General features: G+C 36.1%; 2 long non-coding RNA genes across 2 annotated transcripts; both read right to left on the bottom strand.

The window, feature by feature from the left end:
* Window positions 2,681-4,232, bottom strand: LOC107628341. The gene is made up of 3 exons (XR_001617724.2): window positions 4,171-4,232; window positions 3,060-3,248; window positions 2,681-2,730 (listed from the first exon to the last, which is right to left on the bottom strand). It is a non-coding gene; the product is annotated as an uncharacterized LOC107628341 (long non-coding RNA).
* On the bottom strand, window positions 4,675-8,417 carry LOC107628340. Its single transcript, XR_001617723.2, has 5 exons — window positions 8,197-8,417; window positions 7,438-7,538; window positions 4,947-4,999; window positions 4,765-4,820; window positions 4,675-4,687 (listed from the first exon to the last, which is right to left on the bottom strand). It is a non-coding gene; the product is annotated as an uncharacterized LOC107628340 (long non-coding RNA).

Raw genomic sequence — 12,052 nt, 5'->3', positions numbered from 1 at the left:
GAAGTGAATTTCTGCATCAATTACTTACTTCTGTAAACCCTAGTAGCTAGTCTAGTATAAATAGGACTTTTTACTATTGGATTTACATCTTCGGATTATCTTTTGATCCTTTGATCACGTTTGGGGGCTGGCCATTCGGCCATGCCTGAACCTTCATCACTTATGTATTTTCAACGGTAGAGTTTCTACACACCATAGATTAAGGTGTAGAGCTCTGCTGTTCCTCATGAATTAATACAAAGTACTACTGTTTTTCTATTCAATTCAACTTATTCCACTTCTAAGATATCCATTCGCACTTCAACATGAATGTGATGATCGTGATAGTCATCATCATTCCCTATGAACACGTGCCTGACAACCACTTCCGTTCTACCTTAGATTGAATGAGTATCTCTTGGATTCCTTAATCAGAATCTTCGTGGTATAAGTTAGAACCCATGGATGGCCATTCCTGAGATCCAGAAAGTCTAAACCTTGTCTGTGGTATTCCGAGTAGGATCTGGGAAGGGATGGCTGTGACGAGCTTCAAACTCGCGAGTGCTGGGCGTAGTGACAGACGCAAAAGGATCAATGGATCCTATTCCAGTATGATCGAGAACCGACAGATGATTAGCCATGCAGTGAAAGCGCATTGGACCATTTTCACTGAGGGGACAGGATGTAGCCATTGACAATGGTGATGCCTAACATACAGCTTGCCATAGAAAGGAGTAGGACTGATTGGATGAAGACAGCAGGAAAGCATAGGTTCAGAAGAACGAAAGCATCTCTATACGCTTATCTGAATTTCTCACCAATGAATTACATAAGTATCCCTATCCTATTTTATGTTTTATTTACTATTATTATTCGAAAACTCTATAACCATTCAATATCCGCCTGACTGAGATTTGCAAGATGACCATAGCTTGCTTCATACCAACAATCTCCGTGGGATCGACCCTTACTCACGTAAGGTTTTATTACTTGGACGACGCAGTGCACTTGCTGGTTAGTTGTATCGAAGTTGTGACAAATTATGAATTAAGATTAGAGCACCAAGTCTTTGGAGCCATTACCAGGGATCACAATTTCGTGCACCAAGTTTTTGGCGCCGTTGCCGGGGATTGTTCGAGTTTGGACAACTGACGGTTCATCTTGTTGCTCAGATTAGGTAATTTTCTTTTTGTTTTATTTTCAAAAAATTTTCAAAAATCTTTCAAAAATTTCTCATCTGTTTTCGAAAATTATTCTAAATTTTTAAGAATGAATTCTAGTGTTTCATGAAGCATGTTGAAGCCTGGCTGGCTGTAAAGCCATGTCTAATTCTTTTGGACTGTGGCTTCCAACTATCAGCATAGAGGCAAGTTAATTGGAATATCAGCTGTTGCATGCCTGATTTATATCCTAAAGCTGGCTGGCTATTAAGCCATGCCCAACCCTTGGATTGTAGCTTTAGGCCAACATTGAAACATTCCTGGGATTCTTATTAAAAATTTTGAATTTCTTATTTTCTTTTTCCTATATGTTTTTCAAAAAAAAATTTAAAAGAAAATACAAAAAAATCATAAAATCAAAAATTCAAAAAATATTTTGTGTTTCTTCTTTGAGTCTTGAGTCAATTTTTAAGTTTGGTGTCAATTGCATTTTTTTTTCTAAAAAAAAAATTTTGCATTTTTCGAAAACTCATGCATTCATAGTGTTCTTCATGATCTTCAAGTTCTTCTTGGTAAGTCTTCTTGTTTGATCTTCATATTTTCTTGTTTTGTGTCTTTTCTTGTTTTTCATATGCATTCTTGAATTCTTAGTGTCTAAAAATTAAAAATCTTTAAGTTTGGTGTCTTGCATTTTTTCTTTCATAAAAAAAAATTTTCAAAAATAAGTCTTGATGTTCAACTTGACATTCAAAGTGTTCTTGGTGTTCATCTCGACATTCATAGTGTTCTTGCATGCATCACATGTTTTGATCCAAAATTTTCATGCATCGAGTCTTTTTGATGTTTTTCTCTTTCATCATTAAAAATTCAAAAATAAAAAAAAATATCTTCCCCTTTTTCTTCTCATAAATTCGAAAATTTGAGTTGACTTATTCAAAATTTTTTAAAATTTAGTTGTTTCTTATGAGTCAAATCAAATTTTCAATTTAAAAATCTTATCTTTTTCAAAATCTTTTTCAAAAATCATATCTTTTTCACTTTTCTTATTTATTTTCGAAAATTTTAAAAATATTTTTCAAAAATCTATTTCTTAATTTTATATCATATTTTCGAAAATATCATCAACAATTAATGTTTTGATTCAAAAATTTCAAGTTTGTTACTTACTTGTTAAGAAAGATTCAAACTTTAAGTTCTAATAAAATAAATATAAATATAAAATTATACTAAATAATTTATTTAAATAATAAAAATTATCTGTAAACAAAATATATTTATAATGAACCAAAAGTATTGAAATGAAATTAATTTTGAATATTCATACATCTCACACTAAATTAAGCATAGTCATATCAAAATAAGCAAGAGACCACTTAGAATTTACTACTAATACTCTACGAAAAACTAAAATACTATATCATACATAAGTATCTTCTAATAACTAAACCATACTCCACAATCCATGAATCTCTTCCTCTTCCTCTTGTTGCTACTGTTTGGTCTTCATGTCTCCAAGTTCATCTTTTAAAGTTGTCGCTTTCTCTTTGAGCTGTTGCTTTAAAATGTGGTGACCACAGAAGATAACTCAAATCTGTAATCAATTTCAGCAACCAAGTGAATCCTTTTTTAACTTATAAAGCCTAAAGGCAGCAACTTTGACAGGCAACAACAAAAGAATCACCCCATCAATAAAAGAATAACCTATAACTCATCAAATCCCAAATGCCAATATCTCTTACAAGCATTGTTTATAGCATTCACAGCCATCCTAAAAGGCATAAAGATATAGCAGTGAAAGCTTACCAAACCTACTACTCTTTTTATTAACCTCCTAATATGTACGTTCAACTTTACATTAATATATACACACATATATATCCATTGGAAATGTGAAATAAGTAATTAAGTACTATACTGTACCTGTGACTAATTAGTAATAGGAAGTGAGATTTTCATAATAGTATTATTAAGGCACATTCCTAATGATGATTATTCTTTAGAGCTTCTTGGCAACCCGATATTAGTGGCTAGTGTAGTGGGTTCTACTTCTACATACAAAAATCACAGCTGCTGCACATTCCTTGTGCTCAGAAATCTCGTGATGTTCATCTGCAAAAAAGTCAAGCATTGCCAATTAATTTGTCATACTTTGAGAAAGTAATATTCTCTCTTATACACTAGCATAACATAATCTGAGGGAAAGAAGCAACAAGCATTAAATCAAGTGAGCTTTCTTCCAGAATTAATAGATTGAGCTTTAATTCTATCTTTTTTTTCCTGGTAAGTGAAATTCCCTTTTTTTCTTGGTTATCCTTATGTAATACATATTTGAATGAATCAGAAACCATTCGTGGGACAGAAGCAATAAACAAGAAAAACAAGAAAAGGTGTCACGGGTGTGGTGAATGAGCATCTCTTTGCCAAGTGCCATGTTGTGTGATTCATGATTAAGATTATATGATCGGTTTTGAGTTATCAAGTGAGAAAGTCGTCCTCTCCCTCACATGCTCATAAGCTAAGGTTTTGCTTTTTCAGCCTTTTCTTTTCCTCCTTTGGAAATTCCCGTCCACACTCCAAAATCCCAATCCCAACTTAAAAAAGTTCCCTCAAAACACAAATAGAATAGAATAGTAAAACATTTACAAATAAGTATTTTTAAGAAACAAGTTAAACTTTCTGTTTATGAAATTTAGTTAAATTTATACATTTATTGTCAATTGTGCCAACAAGTGAATATACGGTGGGTACATTTAGTTAAATTTAGTTAAATTCATACATTTATTGTCAATTGTTCCAACAAGTGTTGTTTTAGACAAAAAAAATTTCATAAGACAAAAATACATAAGTGGAAAATTAAAAGATAACAGCCAAATAGCAATCACAAAGAGCAGAACCATTTGTCTTAATTGGCTTTTGAAACTAACAGTTTAAAATTACATTATGCACATAACTCTGACTAAGCCAATTAGATTCCAGCCACAATACAATTCTACAAAATTTAATCAGAGTGTAGCACATAACATTAACATACCTTAACTGCAAGTTCTCCAATAGCCCAGCATGCATTATTTGCTATTGAAATAGCCTCTTTAACCTTAGAAATTTTCCGTATAAATAACATAGTACATTAGTAAAATAATTGAAAAAATACAACCACTCCGCTGAACCCTAAACTAATACCAGAATTACACATACCAGCTGCTTGGCTTAACTTTCAGTATGAGAAATAAATCATTATAAAATGCAGCAGAAACCATATCATTGAGTTGACTGTAGTAGAACCTTGTATAGAAAAAGAAAAGGTGTAATAATGGTGCTTATTATCAACATAAATAGCACCAACTAAGATGAATAAATGCTTTCAAAATACATAACATCATAGACAAGATAAGACATCTCCTAACAGATAAAACATAAGAAAAAGTGGGGTGCATACATGTGCTATAGATGTATAGCATTCCAAGAGAGGAAAGAGATATTTGTCTGAATTTGAAAGTTGCTACCATTTCTCTATTAATGGTGGCATGAGAATGTGAAGATAAACCAGGCTGCAAAACAAGGAAAGAAGCAGTTCATATAAAAATTCATTAGACACAAAAGAGCACAATCGGTTTTATCATTCTACCTGCCCCAGTTTCGGACATCTGTCCCTCCTCCGAGTCCAAGTCCTTCCCATACTAACTACAACAACACAAACACCATCATGTCAGTAAACAAAATAACTATATATTCTTAATCAGCTGAGGAATTTTGTAGAAGAAAAATTCTACAGATCGATGCAAAGTGAAGAAAACACAAGTCCTCAACCTGAGCCATTACTTGAGCAGCATCCTATCTTTTCCAATAGTCTTCGGTACTACCTATACCACAAAAGAAAACCAGTTTATATTAAGCTATTTGATGTGCGGAAAACGATCCGACACAAAACTCACCGGCAAGTGCACCGGGTCGCATCAAGTAATAATAACTCACAGGAGTGAGGTCGATCCCACAGGGATTGAAGGATTGAGCAATTTTAGTTTAGTGGTTGATTTAGTCAAGCGAATCAAGATTTGGTTGAGTGAATTGTGATTTGCAGAACATGTGTAGCAAGTTCATTTCCTTTTCTTTATACTTGACACATTATTCACTATAGACACTTGGCTTACATTCCTTCTTAGAACATTGATGCCCAGCACCTCTTTAGGCTACTAAATGCCTTGTAGTTAGGTTGCTCTTGATAGTGGACTTTCAGCTGATGATCCCGGGTTAGTTAACCCAAGTCATCAAGTGTTGATGCACTCCAAAGAGCTTAATAATCCAAGCAGATCCTAATACAAAGACACCACAGATATATATTCTAAGGTTCAAGCTATTGGTGTCCAGCTTTGTTTCTTTTTGTTTTCTTTTGTTCTGCCACTTCACTTAATCATTGTCAATCTAATCAATCCCCGGCAACGGCACCAAAAACTTGATGTGCGGAAAACGATCCGACACAAAACTCACTAGCAAGTGCACCGGGTCGCATCAAGTAATAATAACTCACGGGAGTGAGGTCGATCCCACAGGGATTGAAGGATTGAGCAATTTTAGTTTAGTGGTTGATTTAGTCAAGCGAATCAAGATTTGGTTGAGTGAATTGTGATTTGCAGACATTAAATTACATGGGAAGTAAAGGGAATGGGTAAATTGCATGAAATTAAAGAGAACTGAAATTTAAAGTGCTGAATCTTAAAGAATAAGAAATTAAATGGCAGAAACTTAGAACACAAGAAATGTAAATTGCAGAATCTTAAAGTGCAAGAAATGTAAATGGCTTGAATTGTAAAGGGAATTGGAAATTGGATTTGCAGAAATTAAACAAGGGAAAGTAAAATTCAACAAGCAGAGGAGTAGAAAATAACTTGGATTGAACCAGATCTAAAAACAGAATTGTAAATGAGCATGAAAAGCATTAAACAGAGGATGTAAAATTGGAATTTAGATCTCAGGACCCAAGAGACTAGATAACCAAGTCTAGATCTCAATGCCTTCCTAGATCCAACAAGAACAATTGGAAAGGAAATGTAAATTGCAAAGAAAGTAGATGAAGAAGCAATTAACTGAAACTGAGATTTAATTAAGCAGAGAATTAAACAAGATCCCAAGGTGAGATTGAAACAGAAGTTCTTCAATTCTCCACCAAAGATCCGAAGCAAGAAAATTAAAGAGTGCTGGGCAAGAATAAGGAAGAAGAGAGATCAATTCTCCTCCCCAATTCTCTTGAATTAAAACAACAATGCTAGAATGTAAAATGAGCTCTCTACTAAGTGCACTAATCAAACCGAAAAGAAAGCTCTATATGAAAACTAAAAAGGGAAGCTCTACGAAAAACTTAAATCCTATGCTATTTATACACTTTCTTCAAATGGTCTTCAAGCCTTCAATTGGGCCTTTGCTCTTGATGAAATTGGGTTGATAGAGGCCTTGGTTGATTGCTCTTGGAGTTTGGAGAAGAACTGAATTGAACCGGGTTGGAATCATGAAAGTTTGAGTAAAAGTTGGAGTAAAAGTTGGAGGCTAACTTTTACTCCAACTTTTTACATCAGCCACCCCTCCTTGCTGATACCAACGTTGGCGCAAAAGTTAGGGGTCTAACTTTTGCTCCAACGTTGGCCTCCCCTTGCATACTCATGGCGCCAACGTTAGCCAAAACTCCAGCTTTTTGCTTCCTGGTTCATTTGCAATTAATCCAAAAGTTTGAGCTAAAGTTTGAGGCAAACTTTTGCTCAAACTTTTTGTCCTCTCTTCCTCCTAACCATTCCTTCTTGCTTCAACCTTTCTCCAAGCTTTCTTCACCTATCATTAATCAACCAAACACATCAAAGCTATGCTCAAAATCATGAGATATTCATTCTTTCATAATATGTGACAATTATAACATAAAACCTCATGAAATAGCATGAATTCATACATGGTTGATTAAATCAAAGGAAACATGAAAATCTACCCAATTGGCTTGCTTATGGCTCAAGAAAGTGCATAATTCAATTGAAAACAAAAGAAAAAGGTTAGTGAAACTAGGCTAAGATGACTTGTCATCACTATTCAACAACAAAGTGCTTTCATAAGTCATAACCAAATCAAATAACTCCTAAGCAATTTCGTAAATTTTGTATTAGGTCTTCTCTCTTTAAAGCCAAGATAAATCCTAAAAAGTTTAAACCCCAACACCAACAAGCATGGTTAACAGAACCGAAACGGCACTGACAGGGTCACCTTTTTTACCTAAATAAATTATTATAGAAAAAATTAATGAAATTGCATAATAAAATCATACATCTGAAGAGCTAACATGGCGAGGGGTGATGGAGCCTCCAATCTGCACCAGTCCATCAACGGTGAACAATGTAATTCTATCCTCATGAACTCATTGAATTTCTGAGAAATCATTGAAACAAATTAGCAATATAGTACTTAGCAAATAAATTACACCCGTTGGGTGCGGCCCTTCTCGGGACCCTGCGTGAACGCGGGATGCTTGTGAACTGGGCCGCTTTTTCTTTTTTTTTTTACTTAGCAAATAAATCTCATAAGCATAAAAGAGTAGTATATCATTTTCCAAAATGCAGACTCTGATGAAGGCAATCTCAGTTATTGATCAATTAAAACTTAAAAAGTACCAAATGCCATGAATCCAAAAAGCACTGCACCCTTCAATAACCTAAAAATCCTCTGAAAGTTTACAAATTATACTTGAAGAATACCTAACTCAACTAAAGCAGCAAAATCACTAGGCCTTGGAGAAACAAAATAACCATAACTTAGAGCACATAAACATCGAAAAGAAGAAGCAAAAGCTCCACCATTTCATTTCAACAAAAACTAATTTTAATTTTCAAGATTTCAGCTCAAATATTCTTAAAAAGCACACACATTTGAATATTATATATACAAAAATATGTTTCACAACTTGCACAATCACAACTAGCGCTGCAAAATCAAATTCTGCAATTGAAATGAAATTCAATTACAACAATCAATGAAAGGAAAATCCAGCTACTTGAATGAAATTTCAGGAAAAAGAAGGAAAGATTACAAGAGTCGAATTGGAACCACGGGAAAGATCGAAAAGGATCATCACCGGATAGGTTGGAAGAGTCGTCGGTGGCTTTGACCACGATATGATGGCGAGAAGAATGAGATGATGAAAAATTGAATGAGTATCAGAAAAGCGGGGAGAGAGGAGATGATAGCGTGGAACGAGAAATTGATGCAAGAGAAGAAGGGAATCTGAATCTTGAGGAGATGATTGCAGTGGAAAAAGCTTGTTCGCCGGAGAGAGGAAGAAATGCTGATGGCGAAGTGGAAAAAGGGAAGAGGAGCGACGGCTCTGGAGTGGTGAGTGGTAAGCGGGGAAGAGGAGTGACGGTTCTGGAGTGGTGAGTGGTGACGCCGTGAAGATGAGTGACGGCGAACCAGGGATTTGGGGGTGATGAGTGGGGAACAAGGGAAGAAGGGTGAGTGTTATGTTCTCTGATGATTTGGCTAAGTGTTAGTGAAGGAGAAAAAAATTACTAAGTGTTGTGGGTGTATTTAGCTCTAGATACATTAGGTATCACTTTTAAAACGCACCCAAAACTTAATAAATAGGCTACCTTTTAAAAGCATCTTCTTTGATAAGAAAAGCGAATCTATAGATATAAACCTACGGCTACGCTTTATAAGTGATTTCTATAATACCTAAGGCTACACTTTTTAAATGATGCCACGATTGTGTATCCTTTTCTCTTATAAAAAGGCAACACGGAGAAAAGCGTAGCCTATTCATACAATAGGCTACGCTTTTCAAATGTAGCTTAAAAAAAGTGTGGCTGAATGGGTATTTTTCTTGTAGTGAAATCATATCTTTTTCAAAAAAAAATCTTTTAAAAATATCTTTCCTAACTTCTTATCTTCTTATCTTTTCAAAATTGATTTTCAAATCTTTTTCAACTAACTAATTGACTTTTTGTTTGTTTCTTATCTTTTTCAAAACCACCTAACTACTCTTTCCTCTCTAATTTTCGAAAATACCTCCCTCTTTTTCAAAAATTCTTTTTAATTAATTAATTATTTCAATTTTTAATTTTAATTTTAATTTTATCTTAATTTTCAAAAATCATTAACTCTTTTTCAAAATTTATTTTTCGAAATTCCCTCTCTCACATCTCCTTCTATTTATTTATTCATTTACTAACACTTCTCTTCATCTTAAATCACTGCTCCTATCCTCACCCTTGTGTTTGGATTATCCATTCTTCTTCACTCTTATTCATTCCCTTTCTTCTTCTACTAACAAGCCTCAACAAGGCTTTAATAATGGTGGAAGAAATAGGTTTAACAATAGTAAACCTTTTCCATCATCCACTCAGCAACAGATAGAGAATTCTGAGCAGAATCCATCTAGCTTAGCAAATTTAGTCTCTGATCTATCTAAGGACACTCTGAGTTTCATGAATGAAACAAGGTCATCCATTAGAAATTTAGAGGCACAAGTGGGCCAGCTGAGTAAAAAGATCACTGAAACCCCTCCTAGTACTCTCCCAAACAATACAGAAGAGAATCCAAAGAGAGATTGCAAGGCCATTAATATAACCATCATGGCCGAATCCAAGGAGGAAGGGGAGGATGTGAATCCCAAGGAGGAAGACCTCCTGGGACGTCCAGTGATCAACAAGGAGTTTCCCTTTGAGGAACCAAAAGAATCTGAGGCTCATTTAGAGACCATAAAGATTCCATTGAACCTCCTTATGCACTTCATGAGCTCTGATGAGTATTCTTCTTCTGAAGAGAATGAGGATGTTACTAAAGAGCAAGTTGCCAAGTTCCTTGGTGCAATCATGAAGCTGAATGCCAATTTATTTGGTAATGAGACTTGGGGAGATGAACCTCCCCTGTTCACCAATGAACTAAATACATTGGATCAACTTAGATTGTCTCAGAAGAAACAGGATCCTGGAAAGTTCCTAATACCTTGTACCATAGGCACCATGACCTTTGAGAAGGCTCTATGCGACCTTGGATCAGGAATAAACCTTATGCCACTCTCTGTAATGGAGAAACTGGGAATCTTTGAGGTGCAAGCTGCCAGAATCTCATTAGAGATGGCAGACAACTCAATAAAACAGGCTTATGGACAACTAGAGGACATGCTAGTAAAGGTTGCAGGCCTTTACATCCTTGCTGATTTCATAATCCTAGATACTGGGAAAGATGAGGATGAATGCATCATCCTTGGAAGACCTTTCCTAGCCACATCAGGAGCTGTAATAGATGTTAACAGAGGTGAATTAGTCCTTCAATTGAATGGGGACTCCCTTGTGTTTAAAGCACAAGGTTATCATCCTGTAAACATGGAAAAGAGGCACGATAAGCTTCTCTCACTGCAGAGTCAACCAGAGCCCCCACAGTTAAACTCTTAGTTTGGTGTTGGGAGGCCACAACCAAACTCTAAGTTTGGTGTTGAACTCCCACAACCAAACTCTAAGTTTGGTGTTGAACTCCCACAACCAAACTCTAAGTTTGGTGTTGGGAAGCCTCAACAATGCTCTGAACATCTGTGAGGCTCCATGAGAGCTCACTGTCAAGCTATTGACATTAAAGAAGCGCTTGTTGGGAGGCAACCCAATTTTTATTTATCTAATTTTATTTTCATTTTTATTATTCTTTCATGTTTTATTAGGTTCATGATCGTGTGGAGTTACAAAATAAATACAAAAATTAAAAACAGAATCAAAAACAGCAGAAGAAAAATCACACCCTAGAAGAAGGACTTATTGGCGTTTAAACGCCAGTAAGGAGCATCTGGCTGGCGTTCAACGCCAGAACAGAGCATGGAGCTGGCGCTGAACGCTAGAAACAAGCATGAAGCTGGCGTTCAATGCCAGAAATATGCTGCATATGGGCATTGAACGCCCAGAACAAGCATCACTTCGGCGTCTAAACGCCAGAAATGCATGCAAAGGCATTTTACATGCCTAATTGGTGCAGGGACGTAAATCCTTGACACCTCAGGATCTGTGAACCCCACAAGATCACCTCAGGATCTGTGGACCCCACAAGATCCCCACATACCTTCACTCACCTTCCCTCTTCATAATCCTATATCACCCTCTCTCTCCATTCACAGTCATCCCTTCTGTTTTCCATTCACCACTCACATCCATACACCCCACCTACCTTCAAAATTCAAAATCTCTTTCCCACCCAAGCCCACCCATATAGCCGAATACACACATTCCTCCCTCTATTTTCTGGCTGAAATTGAAGGACTTGCGCAAAAATCAGATTTAGAGGTTGAAGAAGGACTGCTGATGCTGTTGGATTCTGACCTCCCTGCACTCAAAGTGGATTTTCTGGAGCTACAGAACTTCAAATGGCACGCTCTCAACGGCGTTAGAAAGTAGACATCCAGGGCTTTCCAGTAATATATAATAATCCATACTTTGCCCAAGTGTAGACGACGCAAAAGGGCGTTGAACGCCAGTTCTACGCTGCAGTCTGGAGTTAAACGCCAGAAACACGTCACAAACCAGAGTTGAATGCCAAAAACACGTTACAACTTGGCGTTCAACTCCAAAAGAAGTCTCTACACGTGTAAACTTCAAGCTCAGCCCAAGCACACACCAAGTGGGCCCCGGAAGTGAATTTCTGCATCAATTACTTACTTCTGTAAACCCTAGTAGCTAGTCTAGTATAAATAGGACTTTTTACTATTGTATTTACATCTTCGGATTATCTTTTGATCCTTTGATCACGTTTGGGGGCTGGCCATTCGGCCATGCCTGAACCTTCATCACTTATGCATTTTCAACGGTAAAGTTTCTACACACCATAGATTAAGGTGTGGAGCTCTGCTGTTCCTCATGAATTAATACAAAGTACTACTGTTTTTCTATTCAATTCAACTTATT

The sequence above is a fragment of the Arachis ipaensis genome, chromosome B02, assembly GCF_000816755.2.
Source record: "Arachis ipaensis cultivar K30076 chromosome B02, Araip1.1, whole genome shotgun sequence".
NCBI classification, from domain to species: Eukaryota; Viridiplantae; Streptophyta; class Magnoliopsida; order Fabales; family Fabaceae; genus Arachis; species Arachis ipaensis.
This window is presented reverse-complemented; position numbering and strand designations above follow the sequence as displayed.